This window comes from Dama dama, chromosome 27 (genome assembly GCF_033118175.1).
Source record: "Dama dama isolate Ldn47 chromosome 27, ASM3311817v1, whole genome shotgun sequence".
Lineage (NCBI taxonomy): Eukaryota > Metazoa > Chordata > Mammalia > Artiodactyla > Cervidae > Dama > Dama dama.
In genome coordinates this window covers 6,950,770-6,970,964 of record NC_083707.1, presented here as the reverse complement: position 1 = coordinate 6,970,964, position 20,195 = coordinate 6,950,770, and the positions used below count along the sequence as shown (strand labels likewise).

Below are 20,195 nucleotides of genomic sequence, written 5' to 3'. Positions count from 1 at the left end.
AACACACAGAATAAATGAGTACCAAGTACGGTGGTCAGATGGGCTTCCCAGGTGGCTCAGTGGTAAAGAATCCTCTGTCAGTGCAGGAGACGCAGGACGCAAGGGTTCAAACCCTGGGTCAGGAAGATCTCCTGGTACCCACTCCACTATTCTCATGCGGGAAATCCCATGGACAGAGAAGCCTGGCGGGCTACAGTCTATGGGGTCAACTTAGCGACTAGACAATAATGTGCACACATGCACACACACACGTGTGTGAAAGTGAAAGTGTTAGTTGCTCAGTCACGTCCAACTTTTTGTGACCCCGTGGAAGCAGCCCGCCAGGCTCCTTTGTCCATGGGATTCTCCAGGCAAGACTCTCTGAGCTCCACCCTCTTAACGAACGTCAAAGTGTGTCGTGGATCTCTGTTGACTCCAGGCACCATGGTGGACCTGATCTCTAGAGCTTACTCATCTTGCTTGGATGAAACTTTATGCCCTTTGCTTCCTAACTCTTTGCCAATGGATTTAGGTGATATGTTTTAGCCTATGTCCTTAATTTAGAGGTGAAGAAACTGAGGCTCAAAATGGAGAAGTGATTTGCCAATCAGTTCATTGGCAGAAATGGGACTAATACACAAGAGTGAATTCCCCAATCCCAGCTCCACGCTTTCTCCAGTACCCAGAGTAAGGTGGTCCAGGCCCACATGTATCAGCAGGTGAACTTTCTTACATGTGGAAAGAAATGAGATTCTATTAGATTCAAGATGATTTCTTAAGCACTAAAGGGAGTGCCTACCAAACTCTCTTTGAAATTGTTGCCTCTTATTTAGGAAAAAAAAGCATGCTGTTTTAATGATAACAAGTCCAGTGTAACTCATAGGGTGCTTTTAAAAATACCTGTCAGTTTTGATATAGGAAATAGAAAAAACAAAATTTCTCCTTTCTCCATGGTGGTGGTGGTGATTTAGTCTCTTAAGCTGTATATTACTCTTGCACCCCCATGGACTATAGCCTGGCAGGCTTCTCCATCCACGGGATTTTCCAGGCAAGAGTACTGGTGCGGGTTGTCACTCCTTCCTCCAGGGGATCTTCCCCATCCGAGGGTGGAACTCACATCTCCTCCGTTGCCAGCAGATTCTTTACCACTGAGCCTCCAGAGAAGCCCCCTTTCTCTACACATCTGCATACAGCATATGTTTATGCTCACATCGATATTTGGTATTTTTTTATCGATATGTTCATGAAAAAAGGGTAATAAATTCTGGTAATCAAGTAACATGAAATTGGGGGATGGCTTTTTTTTTTCTTCATTTAGCCTTATATAATTTCCATTTTGAGAGTTACTTGCTATCTTTAAAATTAAAAAAAAAAAAAAAACTCATTTTGAACCAGTAAAAAACTATTCTATTTTTCTGCCTAATTTATAAATATGCCAATCTGTTTTTACCACAACTTATTGCAAAACAGCTGACTACATTAGCAAACATGTAAATCTAATACTATTACTTCTTTCAGTTGTGGCGCACTGGTTTAGCTGCCCTGTGACAAGTGGGATCTTCCCAGATGAGGAATAGAACCTGTGTCCCCTGCATTGGCCGGCGGATTCTTTACCCCTGAACCACCAAGTAATGGAGGAATTGGCAGATGCTCTGACCTACTGCCATGAAAAGAAGGTGATTCACAGGGACATTAAGCCGGAGAACCTGCTACTGGGGCTCATGCGTGAGGTGAAGATGCAGACTTTGGCTGGTCTGTGCACACACCCTCTCTAAGGAGAAAGATGATGTGTGGGATGCTGGACTACTTGCCCCCAGAAATGACTGAGAGGAGAACATACAATGAGAAGTGGATCTATAGTGCCTAGGGGTGCTCTGCTATGAGCCTCTGGTGGGAAATCCACCCTTTGAGAGTGCCTCCCATAGTGAGACCTACAGCTGCATCCTCAAGGTAGATGTAAGATTTTCTGCATTGATACCTTTGGGGACTCGGGACCTCATCTCCAGGCTTCTCAGATACCAGCCCTGGGAGTGGCTGCTCTTGGCCCAGGTCTTGGAGCAGCCATGGGCCTGCGCTCACTCTTGGAGATGCTTCCCTGGCTGCTCAAAAGGCTTCCTTAGCCCTGCCCACCCCTATTCCTTGGTGAATGCTTGTGGAACACCTGCTCTGGTATTGCATCTGTCTTTTGTTTCTTTGCTTGTGAGATGCATCATGCTAGTTAATAAGGGCTTCCCTTGTGGCTCAGTTGGTAAAGAATTCACCTGCAATGTGGGAGACTTGGGTTCAATCCCTGGGTTGGGAAGATCCCCTGGAGAAGGGAAAGGCTACCCACTCCCATATTCTGGCCTGGAGAATTCCATGGACTGTATAGTCCAGGGGGTCACAAAGAGTCAAACACGGCTGAGTGACCTAGATTACTTCTTTTCAGGTAGAACTGCATCAACCAGATTGATTATCTTTGTATCTATCACACACAGCAAAATCTGATACTTAGCCTTCAAAGCAGGAGCACCAGGAGAGAGAAACTCTCTGGATCTGGCTGCTTCCTCTGCATTAAAATCTTCCTTTTCAACAACCCACATGATGTAACCATTGACTCCAGATGGCCTGCCTACAGAATGCCGTTGATCTCCTGAGCATTAGCAAGCAGGTGACAACACTGAATGCACCTAAATCTCTAGATTTCAGATAAAAAGAATGTCATCAGGAGTATGGCATGCAAGACAGATGTGACGTGGGTTTTGACAAATAAACACCCGACAAGTACTCATGCATGAAAAATTTGTAAATAAAAGAACCTCACATATCCTCAGCTTAAATAGTCATTGTAACAGCTGTTTTTTAAAAACATCTTGGTGGATTAGAAATGCAGAATCCTCTTTACTTGGCAAGAACTGTTTGTAACAACTCTTCTCTGAGGACAGAGCCTAGGATTTTAACAGTCTGCATGTTAAGAGGTCAACTATCACTGTGGGGTCAGCAAAGGACTTCTGGTATTTTGAATATACTGGCTTCATTTGGAAGAAAGGTTATGTCAGCATTTTCTCTAAGGGGTTTTGAAGGTTTAGCTTGGAGAGTCTATACTCAATTTTGCCCAGCAATGGGGTTATAGTGGAGAAATGTAACCCTCAGTACATTATTAAAGTCAACATTTGCTATTAAGAGTAACACTTGCCAAGTTATAATAATGTTCAAAGGCATTATTTATTTATTCCTCGGGTGATGATCGAGCAATTTCTGTATGTCATGTGCTGGCCAGTGAGTAGTCTGCAGAGATAAGATGTGGCCGCTTGCCTTCAAGGAACTCAGGATTTAATGGTAAAAACAGACCTTAAATGAATGATGCCCCTGCTGTGGTGGAGTCCAAGTGTCAAAGAATGCAGTGAAGAGAGCTGTTTATGTGGGAGAATTGGGGGATACAGGTGTCTACATATAGCATTTTTTAGAACGTTATCAGTCAAGGAAAGCACAGCTAGGATGGTCCCCTGAAAATCAAGCAGCACTGTGAAGAGGTGGAGTGGCTTCAGCGTCGTCATAGGCAGAGAGGTGAATAAAAGACGAGAAAAAGCAAAAGCCTGGGGGAAAGGCAGTCACCGCTGTGGGACATCCCAGAGAGGAGAGGGAGTGGTGAGGTCCAGTGAAAGCCGGAATGTGGAGAGGCTCACGCAGGAGGCTGGGGATGGGCAGGGGGCGCTGAGTAGTCTATGTCTGTATTTCTATTTCTTCTGAAAGAAGGCAGTGGGACCACCCATGGTCGGGAACAGGAGGTCAGTAGGGGGATAAACAGACGGAAACGCGAGTCTGAGGAGCTGGTGAGAAAGGAGCTCTGAGAGATACAAGGTCACGGAGACCCTGGGAGGTCAGTTTGTATGGAGGAAATGTGAACCAGACCACCTGTAGGATGGCCAGAGTGATGCCCACATTCTATTCAGAGGACACGTTTCCTGTCTTTTGTATCAGAAGCATTCAACATTTCTGACTCTTTCTTTCTCGACATGTTTTTGTTCCGTGAAAGTGTACTCTGGCCTTGTGGCCCACTCCTTCTCAATGTGTTGCTTCCCTGCACAGTCTTGAAACACTGACGTTCCTTAGAGTTTGGTAGTTTCTAGTAGTGTGTGCTCAGCATGCTGAGTCGCTTCAGTTGAGTCGGACTCTGTGACACTGTGGACCATCACCCATGAGACTCCTTTGCCCACGGGACTCTCCAGGCAAGAATACTGGGGTGGGTTGCCATGCCCTCCTCCAGGGGATCTTCCCGACCCAGGGATCAAACCCGAGTCTCTTACATCTCCTGTATAGGCCAGCAGGTTCTTTACAACTAGCGCCACCTGGGAAGCCCATAGACTCCCTACTCCACGTGCAATTCTCTGAAAGCTACAGTTTCAGGCAAAAAGCCTCCTGAAAGGCCTTCCTGACTTATCTCATTCAAACTAAATTATGTCACTCCTGTGCTAGATAAGAAAACAAACACCCATGGCTTCCAGATATGTAGAAAGCCCCTGATCTTTTCCTGAGCTTTGACCCTCCTGCATTTCTCCCAACACTGCCTTCTCAGGCTCATCTCAGAAAATACCCGCCACCCTCCAGTACCCTTTGATGCCAGGGGCCTCTAAGTTCTTCCAAATGTTGCCACCAAGAACTTGGCTTTCCATGCCCAATGAAGCCACACAAAAAACACAGAGACAGAGTTTGGAGGAAATAGGAAGGTGGCTTTAATCCTCAGCTGGCAGAGTGGGGAACACAGGAGGTTCATGCCTCAAGAGCTGTGCCCTGTCCTCCATGAAAGTCTCAGGGCTTATGAGGGCTTGCAGTCTGGGTCCATGATGAGGATCAAAGGTGCTAGCATCTTCATCTCTTCCTCTTGCACACTTTCAAGAACAGTCACAAGCCGGTGTCAGGTAGCCTCTGGGAGCTGACGATTGGGCCCATCGTCTTTTGTGCAACGTACTGAGTGAGGCTTTCTCTTTGTAAAAAGAAAAAACCCAGGAGTGGTCTTCAAAGAGAGTGCTATCAAGGTGAGCAGCAAATACAGGATGCAATTAGCACAGAGTCAAAGGCTAATAGGTAGAACTGGTAGCTCATGCAGAGTTCAGTTCAGATCAGTCGCTCAGTTGTGTCCGACTCTTTGCGACCCCATGAACCACAGCACGCCAGGCCTCCCTGTCTATCACCAACTCCTGGAGTTTACCCAAACTCATGTCCATCAAGTTGGTGATGCCATCCAGCCATCTCATCCTCTGTCGTCCCCTTCTCCTCCTGCCCCCAATCCCTCCCAGCATCAGTGTCTTTTCCAGTGAGTCAACTCTTCACATGAAGTGGCCAAAGTACTGGAGTTTCAGCTTCAGCATCAGTCCTTCCAATGAACACCCAGGACTGACCTCCTTTAGGATGGACTGGTTGCATCTCCTTGCAGTCCAAGGGGCTCTCAAGAGTCTTCTCCAACACCACAGTGCAAAAACATCAATTCTTCGGTGCTCAGCTTTCTTCACAGTCCAACTCTCGCATCCATACATGACCACTGGAAAAACCTTAGCCTTGACTAGACGGACCTTTCTTGGCAAAGAAATGTCTCTGCTTTTTAATATGATGATTTTGGAGCCCAAGAAAATAAAGTCTGTCACTGTTTCCATTGTTTCCCCATCTATTTGCCATGAAGTGGTGGGACCAGATGCCATGATCTTAGTTTTCTGAATGTTGAGCTTTAAGCCAACTTTTTCACTCTCCTCTTTCAGTTTCATCAAGAGGCTTTTTAGTTTCCTCTTCACTTTCTGCCATAAGGGTAATGTCATCTGCATATCTGAGGTTATTGATATTTTTCCCAGCAATCTTGATTCCAGCTTGTGCTTCTTCCAGCCCAGCGTTTCTCATGATGTACTCTGCATATAAGTTAAATAAGCAGGATGACAATATACAGCCTTGACATACTCCTTTTCCTATTTGGAACCAGTCTGTTTTTCCATGTCCAGCTCTAACTTGCAACCTGCATATAGGTTTCTCAAGAGGCAGGTCAGGTGGTCTGGTATTCCTTTCTCTTTCAGAATTTTCCACGGTTTATTGTGATCCACACAGTCAAAGGCTTTGGCATAGTCAATAAAGCAGTAATAGATGTTTTTCTGGAACTCTCCTGCTTTTTAGATGATATAGCGGATGTTGGCAATTTGATCTCTGGTTCCTCTACCTTTTCTAAAACCAGCTTGAACATCTGGAAGTTCACGGTTCACGTATTGCTGAAGCCTGGCTTGGAGAATTTTGAGCATTACTTTACTAGCGTGTGAGATGAGTGCAATTGTGTGGTAGTTTGAGCATTCTTTAGCATTGCCTTTCTTTGGGATTGGGATGAAAACTGACCTTTTCCATGCAGAGTTAGGGGGCAGAAAAGCAGATTTAGTTACAGACTACAGATTGGGAAAAGTGAAAGTGAAAAAACCAGGAAGGATCAGGCCTGCTCACTGTTCCCTTTATCTTCTTCATTCTCAGGAAAGAAAAGGAAAATTCATTGTTCTTTTTTTCCTTTTCACTGCAACACAAAGTCCCATTTTAGTGGCCATCCAAGCGCCTTTCCACCCCTAAGCTTTCCACCTAGGACGCTCTGCCCTCTGCCTGCCTGCCTGCCTCACTTCCATGCAGCTCTCAGCTCAGGGTGTCCTCTTGACAGCATCTTCTCTGACATGAACTCAATAAATGAGGCCTTTCCTATATTCTTTCTATGATCATCTCTCATCTGTGCGATGGCAGGCTTCTCTGTCCCACGAGGTTGTCAGAAATGTGTGTTTTGTTCACCACTGAAGCTCCCGTCCCAGCACACAATTCCCGGCACAGAGTGAGTGTGCAGGAATATTTTAAAGGAGCAAGAAAAGGAGAAAAAGGGGGAGAGAAAGAGAGAGATGGGAAAAAGAAAGGTGAGAAGAAAGAACCAGACAAATATTTTAGGTCAGATAATAAGTTCGGCTCTGATCAGACAAGATGAGGGACTAAGGAGCCCCGATGAGTCAAAGTCAAAGTTGTGAGTTCAGTCGCTCAGTCGTGTCCGACTCTCTGTGGCCCCATGGACTGTAGCCCCCCAGGCTCCTCTGTCCATGGGATTCTCCAGGCAAGAATACTGGAGTGGGAAGCCCAATGAGCCAAAGTTGGGAGGAGATTAAAGTAAGTAAAAGAAAAGATGAAGGGATTTACAGGAGCAAGAGATATTTTCCTTCATGAATGGGGGTTCATTATTCACTAGATTTGATTATTCCAGGATCTTGCAGAATGCCTGGTTAACCTGGTAAACAATTGACTTCCAGAAAGGTATGGAACTAAAATTAAATGATGTGCACATTTCATTTGTCCTTGTTTATAGGGACCTAGATTATTTTAGTTTTATGTTTCCCTGAGGGATGTTACTAAGTCACTAAGCATTGAATGATGGAACTCTAGGGACAGAGCATGTTTGCTCATGATGGTGAAGTGTGTGGCCGAGAAAAGAGTATCACAGTTTGCTTGATGAAGACTCTCAGATGAGTCGTCTGGGCCAGGTTGATAACTGCACCCTGCAGTCCAAACCCAGACAGCATCACCTCTTGGAATAATTCTGTAAGCTTGCCTGCCATCTAATCTGGCAGTGTATTAGAGATGGAATTCCAGAGACTTCAACAGCTCTGAAGGAGAGAGAAGGCAAGGAAAGAAGCAAGTGAGAGTGAGTAGGGCCAGCTGGAGGCTTTGATGATGTCTCGCTTCTGTTTCAGGGCTTCCCCAGAGGCTCAGTGGTAGTCAGCCTGCCAGTGTGGGAGATGCGTGTTCGATCCCTGGTTCAGGAAGGTCCCCTGGAGAAGGGAAGGGTTACCCACTCCAGTATCCTTGCCTTAGAAATTCCACGGACAGAGGAGCCTGATGGGCTATAGCGCGTGGGGTCTCAAAGACTCAAATAAGACTTAGAAACTAAACAGTTTCTGTTTCACCATGAAAATGATGGAAAAGCAAGATTTGACACTCTGTGATCAGACCCTGTGATCAGACACCTAAATACTGTAATAAGTGGATAGCACTTAGCCTAAAGTTTTTCTTATTTCTACAAGGTAAAATATGTGACTTCTCCCTTTATCCTTCTCTTCTTTCCTTCATGGACTATATTCTCCAACACGATTTTCTTCCTTATTGACTCACCTATGGGAGGGCTGTCATTCAGAGCGACAGCGACAAAGTATGTGCTGTTCCATCCCAATTCTAATGTCATATTAGCATTTAGCTATTATTAATGCAGCCACATCTATTTTCTCCCTCCCACTTAAAGGAAGTTGAAAGTCAGGTAAAGGCTGACATTTCAGGCAGATGTGTTGCCCAAAATAAAATCTGATTCTCTGAGAGTCAAATTATCAGATCGGGTTCATTAAGACCTCTCTGTTACCAAGAAGGAGGGAAGAAATGGGGTGGGGTGGGATATGATGACATTTCATACAATTTCTTCTCAAACTTGGGAGTTTGGGAGCAGGAGGCTCTTGTCATGTTAAATAGGAGATATCTTCAAGTCAAAAAAAAAAAGGCAGAGAAAAATAAAGATGGAATAATTTTGGAATCAAGCTTATCTTCACATTTCAAATAAGCTTTTAAACTTGCTGGCACACCACAGTTTACACCCACTGACATGTCACTGCCCACATTTCTCTGCATTTTTTATTTTTAAGAGCAGATTTAAGAAGCCACAACTTACAAAAGTAGCAACTAAAGAGTTTATTATATTTTTAATTCTGTGCCAGCAATGATGTTTTATTTTTAAGGCCAATAGATAATTTAAAATAAAGTATTATAAAAATAGAAACTTAGAATTAACGTGTATAGGTATGGAATAGTTTGGGCATGGTTTTGCCTAAGTTTTTTTTTTTTTTTTTTTTTTTTATGTCTGTGTGCGCGAAAGAGAAATAGAGGCAAAGACTGAGACTAGATGGACTTTCAATTTTAGTCACTCAGTCGTGTCTGACTCTTTGTGACCCCCATGGACTGCAGCACGCCAAACTTCTCTGTCCTTCACTGTCTCCCAGAGTTTGCTCAAACTCATGTCCATTGAGTCGATGATGCCACCCAACCATCTTATCCTGTGTCGTCCCCTTTTCCTCCCGCCCTCAATCTTTCCCAGCATCAGAGTCTTTTCCAGTGAGTCGGCTCTTTGTATTGCATGGCCAAAGTATTGGAGCTTCAGATTCAGCATCAGTCCTTTAAATGAATATTCATGGTTGATTTCCTTTAGGATGGACTGGTTTGATCTTGCTGTCCAAGGGTCTCTCAAGATTGATGCCAAAACTATGCTAAGAGATTAGGTCTTGAATATGTAGCACTGGCACAGAATAAGATTTCACAGAATATTAGTTTTTATTTTAAAAATTTTATTTGGCATTACTAAAAATAATTATTCTTTAGTAATCCAGAAAAAGTACTGTTCACCTTGAAGTGTTTTTATTTGCTACTTTATTATTTAGTCTAATATTCAGTCTAATATTTGGGTTCTTACCCTGTTAAAAGACACTGTGCTAAACTGTGGGGATAAAAAAAACTGCTTATTCCAAGCAGTTCTGATCCCTCAGTGCCAACTGGGCGACAGTGAAGCGGGCTTCAGCAAGGACAACTGGGGTCGGTGACGCTGCTCCCGTGATATCCGCTGGGCTGAAGAAGGATCGTGGAAAAAGGACCTTGAGTTGGACTTGAAAAATGGATAGGAGCTTTCCAGGGAGGCAGGAAGAGGGGTGTGTTCCATTCAGAAGACCCAACTTGTGGAAAAGCCCCAAGTGGAAAAAAGTATGGTGCTCACAGAGAATCAGGGTTCAGACTCAAGAAGCAGTGGGGAAAACTGCAGACAAAGTGGCTAAAGGACATTTATCTTGTGCTAAAGAGTCTTGTGCCCCTGGTGGCTCAGTGGTAAAGAATCTGCCTGCCAATGTAGGAAATAGGACACATGGGTTTGATCCCTGGGTCAGGAAGACCCCCTGGAGGAGGAAATGCCAACCCAGTTCAGTGTTCCTGCTGGGACCATCCCAAGGACAGAGGAGCCTGGTGGGTTACAGTTCATAGGGTCGCAAAGAGTTGGACACGACTGAGCAAGCAGTACTCAAACAGTCCTGCGAGAATGGGGATGGCTTGATCTAGTTCCTTATCAAGAAAATAACTTGAGTGATTAGAAATGAAACTGCAGTGGGAAAAAGATTGAAAGTAAGAAATTAGAGAAAGACACGGACTTCTGATTCAAAATGGAATTACTCCCAGTGCTGACAAAGTGGCAAAAAGATAAAAACTTACATAAATATATAGTAGCACTGGGAATTTTGCAGTGATTCTAATCAGAATATCAGCATAGGTTTTAATTTCTGAATCTTTGAAGTGTGACATAGATGGTTAAATACCTGCCTAAGATTCACCTGGGCTTCCCAGGTGGCTCAGTGGTAAAGAATTCACCTGCAACAGAGGAGACACAAGTTCGATCTCTGGGTCAGGGAGATCTCCTGGAAGAGGAAATGGCAACACTCCAGTATTCTTGTCCAGAAAATTCCAAGAACAGAGGGTCCTGAGGGCTGCAGACCATGGTGTCACAAAAGAATCGTACTCGACTTAGCAACTAAACAACAAAATCAGAGTCTAAGCGGGGAAATGGGACTAGATTTTTATGTTTCAACAAAGAGAGTTTAATAGTAAAAAGGGAATTAGACACACATAGATGACAAGACCACGGGGAGAGGAGTTTGGTAGCATCCTGCAGTGAGAACCAGCTGCTGGGCACCTGAGCAGAAGTGGGAACACAAACACGCCTCCCAGGGGAGCTGAGGATACAGAGCATGCAGCCAGGTGGGATTACACAAGAGACCAGGATACGGTCACTCTCTCACTGTCCCCTCCAGTGCCTTAGAAAGGATCTGGGCTTCTCACTCTGTCCTCCTGTGACTTTTCCTCAGTGCCTGGGCATGGGGGTTGGGTAGACGAGATGTGGATATAGACGGGAGATGCAAATTCTCTGGGGTCTCTTCTTATAAGGACCCTAATTCTGTGGGATCCAGGCATCACCCTTTTGACCTCCTTTAACATCAATGACTTCCTCAGGGGCCCCTTCTCCTAATACAGCCACACTAGGTATTAATACCCTACATATTTTGGGGAGACACAAACATTCAATACATAACACAGTTAAAGGAAAAGCAGTGTTCCCCAACGAATTCAGAAGGTATCTAACTTAGAAATTCAGATGCCAAAAGTAATTTCAGTTTTTCCTTGTTGAACTTTACCATTTGATATTGGAACACATTTTTAAATATGATTATGATATTAAAAAGAAAAGAAATTCAGATACCCAAATCATCCAATTAACTAGAGCACAGTAACTCCAGTATTACAATAAAAGATTGCTGCAGGTAAGTTTATCCCAGCATTGTTCAGATTAAGAACTTCACATCTCCAAGCTATGATAAAATCATGCTTTGTGTGTCCTCAAATAGAAATGTTCTTAGTCTTTGGACAATGACAGAGATAAGGATTTGCAGATCAACAAGGGAAATACGGTTTCTCGCCACCTTGACGACTGCCCTGCATTGGCCTTGGAGCTGCCAAGTTGTCTAGGCTGAGTGTCCTAGGTAACTGGTGCTGCATTGCAGGCCTTCGTCCCCTCAGCCAGGACGTTTCATTTCTGCTGACGTTACTCATGGGTAAATGCTTTAACCTGTTATCAGTACTTGGTGGATATTGTTCCACTTAAATTGCACTTATTCGTATAAGTAATGGATTTGGTGGCTTGGCATATTAGCTATTAAGCAAGAATCTGTAATTTCTAATAAAAGAAGTATAAAGGCCAGTTAATTACAGATTAAATAATCTAGCAGCAAATCACTTTAGGTTGAATTTGGGATTTCTGTGTTAAAAATAGAACTTAGTGTTATACAGAAAGAGTCATTCTCAAGGTGATTGGGTTTTTTTTAAAAACACAATTTTTTTCCTCTTAAAGGTCAGAGATCTTCATTTATTCTTTCTTTATCCCTGCAGGCAAATCCCTGATCCAGGCTTTAGTCATCTCTAGGCTGGATTACTTTGGAACCTTCTGTACTACAAAATTAGCACTGGCTCTCAGGATTTTTTTTTTTTAAATCACTGTTAAATGCTGCCTGTTTATTTTTTTTCCCAGTTAAATGTATTATTCAACTTTAAAACCCATGTCCCTTTTCCATGATAAATACTACCTAAACCTGCTTGTTCATACCAATGTTGTTTTTCTAAAAAGTGAACAAGAATTTTAATATACCCATAAAATGTTCAACTTTTTTTTTCCTTTACCATCTTTTCATCCAAAATAAAATAGCATTTGGAAAACTAGAGAACACATAGATTCATTCATCTGTCTGTTAATTTATCCACTCAGTACATCTTTATTAAGTGCTCACTAAGCTTCTACGCAGTGTTACAAGAAGGAAGAGTAGAATGCTGAACAAGACAGACATGAATCCTGTTCTCAGGGAAAGTACCATCTCCTTGGGAAGAACAGCTTCACAAATCACTGCAAGTGTATTGAGTGTGTAATAGAAAATGTTATGGGTATTTTGGGAGGATATCACAGACAAACCTAACCTTCTTTAAGGTCTCAGCCTTGTCATCTAATGGGTATGAGTCAGGATGATTTATTTACACTTTCTAATGTTTAATTTTCTAATCTATAAATGAGATTAATGTTTTACAGTGTCCTAATGAGAAGTAAGTCATATATCCTGTGAAATCACCCATCTATTACTTGATAGACGGTAATAAAGATAACTAGCATTGATTAAGTGAGCACTGTATATCTGGCATAATTTTATATGCATTGAGTCATTTAATGCACAAAACAACCCTCTGAGTTTGGGTTACATACTGTCCTTTTCCTCGTCTATAAATCTACAAATTTACAGATGAGCAACCTTGGACACAGAGAGTTGAGGTGTTTATCTAAGTCATCAGATAGAGCAAGTGGAGGACGTGGGAACCAACGGTAGGCAGCCTGACTCCCACCCACACTCATGACCCTGCCCTCCGTCACTAGCGGCACTTGAATTCTCGGGGAGGTGGACTGCCGCCCCCAGGGCAGCTTTATTCAAGAAGCTGGGAAGACTCAGTGATGATCAAGGACAATGTGGGTCCACAAGGGGTCCCCAGCTGCCCAGGAGCAAGCAGTGTGCTGGCTTAGTCACTTGTCTTTAAAAGATACTCATTGAACTTTAGGTTTTTGATGCCTTAATTCCTGGAAGCTGAGACAGTAAGTTTATGACTTTCTCTAATGGGATTCTTTGTCTGTTGTTCTGGGGGTTCTCACTGTGGAAATGAGAATCTGTTTATGCTGTAGACATCATTTCACTCTGGGATGATATTCTAGATCAGTCTGAAGTAGTACAAAGGCAAACATTTCAGCCTGAGGTGCTGTTTGGCCTGGACGAAGCAGGGCTATCACCAAACGCTTTCGATGGGCAAGTAAGGGCCGGGAGCCGGGCTGATTCCACGCTTAAGAATATTTGGGGCTGAAACTTTCAAGGGACAGGTAAGAGCTTGTGTGTGGGCATCCTCTTATTGCAGAATGACTGGCCCCATGGGATGCAGACTGCTTTGTGGGCACTGTGTGGGCAGGAGCCCTGCCAAGTGGACTAGCTCCAGGGATGGGAACATTCTCCATCTGTGCTGTTTACTGTGTGACCGCTCGGCAGATGTGGCCACTGAGCAGCTGAAACGTGGCCAGTGGGATCAAAGAACTGATGACTTAGCTGCATGTGTTCATTAATTTAAATAGACACATGTAGTAAGCGGCTTCTGAACCACACAACGCAGTTCTAGACCAAGGTTCCCCAGTTTCAAACTTTTCTGTGCTGGGAGACAGATGAAGAGAAGGGGATTGAGAAAGAACACCCTGGCCCCAGGAGCTGGAGCCCAGCATCTGAAGGTGAAATAATATCAAGGCCAGCCTTCTCAAGTGTGCCCATCCACAGTGTCCTTGGCATCTTGGGTAATTTTCTTTTTTTTTTCACTGCAGCCCTAAGCCAAGAGAAGTCCTAAGCATCCCACAGTTCCATAGTTAGGTCCAAACAGTGCAGTTATGTTCACAGGACACTCAACAAATGTTCCTGTGCTTCCTTCAAATATTTATACTGTGCAAAGGTGCCCTGGAGAGTGGGCTGTAATGCCTGGAGAGAACCGTGAAGCTGGGCCAGGAGATCCCCAAGCAAATGTTAACAGTTTCACAGAATATGAACATCGGATGTGTTCACTCCAGGCCATGTTGGGACAAAACTAAAACCAGGACACCCTGCTCCCATTTAAGTGAACAAGCATCTCTCCATCATGACCATACAAGTGCTACTACCTTGACACTGCCACTTACTTCATCGCTCTTGTGTGCATGCTCAGTCAGTTGTGTCTGACTCTTTGTGACCCCATGGACGGTAGCCCACCAGGCTCCTGTGGCCATAGGGACTCTCCAGGCAAGAATACTAGAGTGGGTTGCCATGCCCTCCTGCAGGGGATCTTCCCAACCCAGGGATTGAACCTGTGTCTCCTGCATCTCCAACATTGGCAGGTGGGTTCTCAACCACTAGTGCCTCTTCTTCCTACATAAAAAGTGTTAAGATGCTCAACTAACAGATCACCCCTGCTTTCTAGCAGCGTCCAATCCAAAATTAAATTAATTTCCTGACATTCTCCCCCAAAATCAAAACTTCAAACCAAATGACAAGCCACCCCCACATGCTTCTCGAGCCACCCAGTGGTTCCTCATGGTGTGGGGGCAAGTTAACAGACCCAACTTTGGCTGCAAGGGTATTCCTGGTTGTCTCTGGGCATGGATATATCAGGATGGATTCTAATATTTTATGTAACATGACATTGTGGCCCACCTTGCCATGCAATGCAATGGTGTCCCGCAGCCTTTAAGGATAAGTAGGAAGCCTTAGACATCATTAACCATTCACTATACCCCCACGAGATCCTGATTGATTCTCCAAGGAGACAGGATGGAGCAAATGCAACAAGGAATTAATCTAAGGGTGATTTCACTCAGGAAATTGTGGAGAATACAAAGGGATTTGATGCTATAGAATGAGACTCTTCTCAGTTTGTAAAATTGCAACCTTGTGAAGTGGATTATCATTTCACTTTATGGTTTCAATTAAACAAAGGAAGTTTTCCTCTTTTGGATTCCGCTGGTCCCCACTGATGTCTACCATTCTTATCTACACATGCTGGGTGAGTTTCAGAAGCCTGGCACTAATGGGATTCTAGATCCCAGTTTTAAAAGAGATTAAACCACAAACACGGGCTGTCAAATCTTACGCTTTTGATCTTATTTTGGATATAATAACTTCCTTTCTCTCCCTTTCCTTTCGTTAGAGAAGGTTGTCTTTGTAATGCCTCATTCTTACATACATTAAGGGAGAGGGGTCTGGGGAAGAATGGATACATGTATATGTATGGCCGAGTCCCTTCACCATTCACCTGAAACTATCACATTATTAGTCGGCTATACCCAATAAAAAATAAAAAGTTTACAGTTTGAAATTTTTAAAAATGAAAAAGATATTCTGAGTCTTCTTTCTAGAAGGCCAGAACTTTTTCACAAATAGAAAGTTTGCTTGAAACTGTTGTCTGAAGGAAGCACATGGAACAGTAAACCTGGCTCATTAAAATGTGCAAAATTCCATCTAAATGGGCAGCAGGAAAGATACACAGGCCATATGAACAGATAAGCCACAACTAAAGAAAGAAAGTGATGTTTTGCCTGCACTGGTACACTGCGAATTCAAATTGATTAGCTGTATCCTGTCAAGAAAATGGATTGAACAGATCAATAAATTTTACGCATAGAATTGACTCAACTGGCATCATAGTGAAGGCACGGTTTGTTACAGAAACTTGCAAATGCCTGGACCTCACAACAGAACAGTCAGTGGGACCCTCGATCAAGTGTTAGTTGCTCAGTCGTGTCCGAGTCTTTGTGACCCCATGGACTGTAGCCCACCGGCTCCTCTGTCCAAGGGATTCTCCAGGCAAGAACACTGGAGTGGGTTGCCATTTCCTTCTCCAGGGGATCTTCCCAACCCAGGGTTTGAACCCAGATCTCCCACATGGCAGGCAGATTCTTTACCAGCTGACCCACCAGGGATGCCTATATCCACTTATAATTCTCTCTGGTCACAGGGATCTTTTGCTAAAACTGTATCAGAAAGGTAGGTAATTCACTTCAGGCTAATGAGAAGCTAACTGTCATTCCATTAAGACATACCCAAGTTAATTAGCCAAAAAAATCACTTTAAACATTATAGTCATGGTTTTGATGGTTTACATCAAAACGAAAGAACGATATGCTTAGTCAAACAAACAAAAAGTCACTCCTGGCTGAATTCTCCAGAGTCGCTGACCATTCCTCCCGCTGCCCCTGAGTCACAGAGATCATGTGGAGGGCTCTCATCTAGCTAAAGATGCTGCAAAGCTCAAATAACACTTTGAGACCCAGGTGGCCACATTCCTAAAGGGATTAATAAGAAGGTAAGTTCTACTAGTTAAGGTCCATAGGAATTCTTGCTCAGCTAGAGAACTGAGTCTACAGAGTTTCAACCATGCCTTTCGGCAAAGGGAAAGCTTGATTTGAGGAAGGAACACAAGTCAGTTTCCTCCCGGATGGATCATTGACTGGTTTTCCTTGGATTCAGTGCTGCCTCAAATGGAGCCATGGTGAAGAAGAAGCAACGTTTCATTCAAAGTTATCTCTGCATGAGTGCTCGGCATTTTTTAATGCATGCACTAAAGGCCTGGTGTGCTGCAGTCCATGGGGTGGCAAAGAGTCGGACATGACTGAGTGACTGAACTGAACTGAAGAAGTGATGGGCTTCCCTGGTGGTAAAGATTCTGCCTGGCACAATGCAAGAGACCTGGGTTCAATCCCTGGGTGGGGAAGACCCCTTGGAGAAGGGAAAGGCAACCACTCCAGTATTCTTGCCTGGGAAATCCCAGGGACGGAGGAGCCTGGTGGGCTACAGTCCATCGGGTCACAAAGAGTAGGTTAGCGACTAAACAACAACAGAGAAGTCACGCTGAGTCTATTTTTCCTCAACTACAATACCCAACCTTCCTATTTGCAATTTACTTTACACAAATAGAAGTTTACTAATTTAAAAAAATTTAATTCTGTTGAAATGTTTTGGAAAGTGCTAAGAAAAATTGTGTGACCATCACTGGAAATTAATTCAAAGAAAATAATTAATAATCAGAAATGTCTTTCTCTCAATATTCCAGAAATGCCCCACATATGGAAGAAGCACGGCAGGCTTTGTCTCATTTCAGGAGTAAAGATGGGCCAAAATAAATGTTACTGATACTTAAGTTATCTATTTGGAAGGCGGGAACATAGATGAAGTATAAACAAAGTAAACCATTTGAAGAGACTCTTTAAACAATGTTACGAAGACAGGGTGGTGAAAGAAAAATTTCACATACTGCCCAAAATAAGCCAAAAAATGATTCAGCAAGTTTGAAGCCAAGACTGTAAGTGACTTTATATAATTTAATGAAATTTAAATACAGTGGAAGGGTAAAGCTTTGTTACTCAACTGCCTATTTCAACATTTTAAAGTATTGAGTGAGAAAAAATAAAAAGTCCACAATGACCTTGCTTAAGTGTTAATCTTGAGTTTCCTATTAAATTAATGGGTAACTATTATTTATTTGCATTCATAAAACAAATCCAGCTCTGGAAAGGATTTGGCATCTTCATGCCCTCCTCAGTGAAAATCAAGAAAAAGTATATACATTAATCAAATGACTGATTCTCCCCAATCTGAATATTGTAGTCTCTTCTCCTCTCCTTTCTCCTTTGCAAAGTCTGCCTATGTGAAGAGAGTGAGGGAATCAATGAACTGTATTCCTTTAAAATAATAATGGTGCTTCCCAGATGGCATGGTGGTAAAGAATCTTCACACCAAGCAGGAGACTTGGGTTTGATCTCTGGGTAGAGAAGATCCCCTGGAGAAGGAAATAGCAACCCACTTCAGGATTCTTGCCTGGGAAATCCCACAGACAAAGGGGTTCGGCAGGTTGCAGTCCATGGGTCACAAAGAGTTGGACACGATTTAGCTACTGAGCGCCAGCACATTCTTTTAAAATAATAAAAGTAGGGACTTCCCTAACGCTCCAGTGGCTAAGACTGCCTGCTCCCAATACAGGAGTTCGATCCCTGGTCGGGGAACTGATCCTGCATTCCACAACTAACAGCTGGTGTAGCCAAACAAACAATAGTAACAGATAAACCACACCGACAAGAATGTCCTTCCCTGAGCGCCTTGGCTGGTGAACTGTCCCTGGAGGGAACTGGGGAGAGGAAAGAGATATCATATAAAAAGGTTATTTTTAAACATTTATTCAACTAATATCTTAGTTTTTACAAAGTCATGTGTTTCTTGTTTGAAAAATAAAATTTAGAAAGACAAAGAGAATAAGAGTAGGGGAGAAAGAGGAAGCCACTCAGCAGCCATCCACCCAGAGAAAATCACTTCCACATGTGAAGATTTTTAAACACTGCCCATTCTTTTTTAATGACTTATATTTCTACTGAACAGTATGCTGTGACTATCTTGGGCTTCCCAGGTGATACTAGTAGTAAAGAACATGCCTGCCAATGCAGAAGATGTAAGAGATGTGGGTTTGATCCTTGGATTGGGAAGGTCTCCTGGAGGAGGGCATGGCAACCCACTCAGGATTCTTGCCTGGAGAAACATGGACCGAGGAGCCTGGAAGGTCCACGTGGTCACAGAGTCAGACACGACAGAAACGACTTAGCAAGCATGCATGTGACTATCCTGCCAAGTCAGAAAATTTATTTCTATCCTTGCATGTTAATGAGCACACTGTACAACTCAGCCATGATTTCTTCAACTCTCCATCTACTCTTAAACCCTTAGATTATTCCCATTTGGGGCTGTTGCAAAAAGACTGCATTGCTGGTTCTGTAGCTGTTTTATTATATAAATATGCTCAATTATTTCCTTGGGAGAGTTTCCCAAAAGTAAAATTTCAGATTCAAGGGGTAGAGTCTTTTGATGAATATTGACAAATGACTTTCAGAAATTTTATGCAAATTTATATATCTACCAGGAGCATAGAGGTTTCCTACATCTCCATAGGCTGGTTGACATGTTTAGTATTCTTATTAATCTTCCCCATTTTGTAGGTAAAATTCATCTCTTAACATTTTATTTGCATTTCTTAAAAGTCAGTTGGAACAATTGCATGTATTTATTAGCCACTGAGTTTAAAAGAATCTTACAGCATATATCTGGTGACTGCCCTCTAATTGTAGGTAAATACACTAGCTCAGCTGGTAAAGAATCTGCTGCAATGCAGAAGACTCAGGTTCAATTCCTGGATCAGGAAGATCCTCTGGAGAAAGAAATGGCAACTCAGTCCAGTAATCTCACCTGGAGAATCCCACAGACAGAGGAGCCTGGCAGGTTACAATCCATGGAATCGCAGGAGTCGGACGTGACTTAGTGACTAAACCTCCACCACCACACCTACACTGAGGGTAATCTATTTCCCACCAAAGAATAAGAGAATAAAGAGTCCACCAATTTATTTGGCTTCCCTGTTGCTCAGATGGTAAAGAGTTTGCCCATAGTGTGGGAGACACGGGTAGGGAAGATCCCCTGGAGAAGGGAATGGCTACCCACTCCAGTATTCTTGTCTGGAGAATCCCATGGACAGAGGAGCCTGGCAGGCTACACCCCACGGTATTATAGAGTTGGACATGACTGAGTGACTAACACCATTTTATTAGGTGATGAAATGATGATAAAATATATTTCATTTTGGCAACAGAAACATAGAACCCTGCACAAATGTTTAGCAGTTTAAAGGGTATATGAACAGATGAGGAAAATACAATTATTCTCTTGTATATATGTACCACATCTTCTACATATGTTGATAGAAATTTAGGTTGCTTCCATGTCTTGGAAGCACGTTCTTGGCTATTGCAAACTGTGCTGCAGTGAACACTGGGGTGCTTTTATCTTTTGGAATTATGGTTTTCTCAGAGTATATGCCCAGGAGTGGGACTGCTACAGCAAGTGGTAGTTCTGATGCTGAAGCTCCAGTACTTTGGCCATGTGATGCGAAGAGCCAGCTCATTGGAAAAGACTTGGGACTAGGAAAGATTGAAGGCAAAAGGAGGGGGTAGCAGAGGATTAAATGGTTAGATGGCATCA

At 43.2% G+C, this 20,195-nt stretch overlaps 1 pseudogene; it reads left to right on the top strand.

The window, feature by feature from the left end:
- Nucleotides 1-1,610: 1,610 nt before the first annotated feature.
- LOC133047444 (aurora kinase C-like) overlaps nucleotides 1,611-20,195 on the top strand; it is a 37,210-nt pseudogene continuing 18,625 nt past the window's right edge.